Source organism: Octodon degus, unplaced genomic scaffold (assembly GCF_000260255.1).
Source record: "Octodon degus isolate 3935 unplaced genomic scaffold, OctDeg1.0 scaffold00007, whole genome shotgun sequence".
Lineage (NCBI taxonomy): Eukaryota > Metazoa > Chordata > Mammalia > Rodentia > Octodontidae > Octodon > Octodon degus.
The window spans coordinates 25,608,825-25,609,698 of record NW_004524583.1 but is presented as its reverse complement, the minus strand read 5'-3'; the positions used below and the strand labels follow the sequence as shown (position 1 = coordinate 25,609,698).

The following is an 874-nucleotide window of genomic DNA, read 5'->3' as shown; positions in this document are numbered from 1 at the left end:
CTGTTTATTAAGATAAGATCTTGCTGTGTAATTCAGGGTGGTTAGCCTGGGATGGCCTGGAACTTGAATTCATGGCAATCCTACCTCAGCCTCCCAAGTGCTGGGATTACAAGTGTGTGCCACCATGCCTGGATTAAAGTCTAGACTCTTAACCATCAGCATGAGTGACTTGTACATGTCTTCTGCCTCTCATCTGTTATCATCCTAGGTGTTAACCTGTTGTTGAGTTTAGAAACACTGGATTCCAAGACAACAAAGTAAGTGCTTTTAATCCATTCACATTAATGAATGGGTTCTCTTTAGAAAACTACAAATTCTAAGTCTCATCCTAGAAAGGAAAATATCATAGTGCAAATGAACATCTACTAAAATGAGAATTTGGGGCTCTCTTGAATCAGTGACATTTGAGATAGGAAATTTTAGCCGAATCTCACAGGACAATCACCCAATGCTTGGGCCAATCCCAGGGGTACCAGAGTTCCTTATTGAGGATTACTTCTGTTTCAGCTTGTTTTTGTTTATTTGTCTGCTCAAGAAACTCAAACTTTTTGTTTGAATTAATTTTATCCTTTGGTCCCAAAAAAGGATCTTGTCCCAAAATATTAGAAACCTCAAAACTATTGTTTAGCTCAAAGAATAAAATATAAATATAATAAGTTCATGTCTAATTTTATGCAGTTCAGATTCATAGTGATCCTCCTGTTTTCAGCCTCCCCCATGCCGGGCTGGGTTTCAGCATGCCCAGAGATCGAACCTTGGTCCCTGCACTTGCCAAAGTTTCTTGTATACAGCATATTGTTGGATTTTGTTTCCTAATCCACTGTGCCAGTCTATTTCTCTTAATTGGTGAATTGAGTCCATTTACATTGATGGT

The 874-nt window shown here is 38.7% G+C and overlaps 1 protein-coding gene across 5 annotated transcripts in view; it reads left to right on the top strand.

Annotated features, from left to right (window-relative positions):
* Ccdc198 (coiled-coil domain containing 198) overlaps nt 1-874 on the top strand; it is a 39,262-nt gene that overhangs the window by 11,930 nt on the left and 26,458 nt on the right. The window lies entirely within an intron of this gene.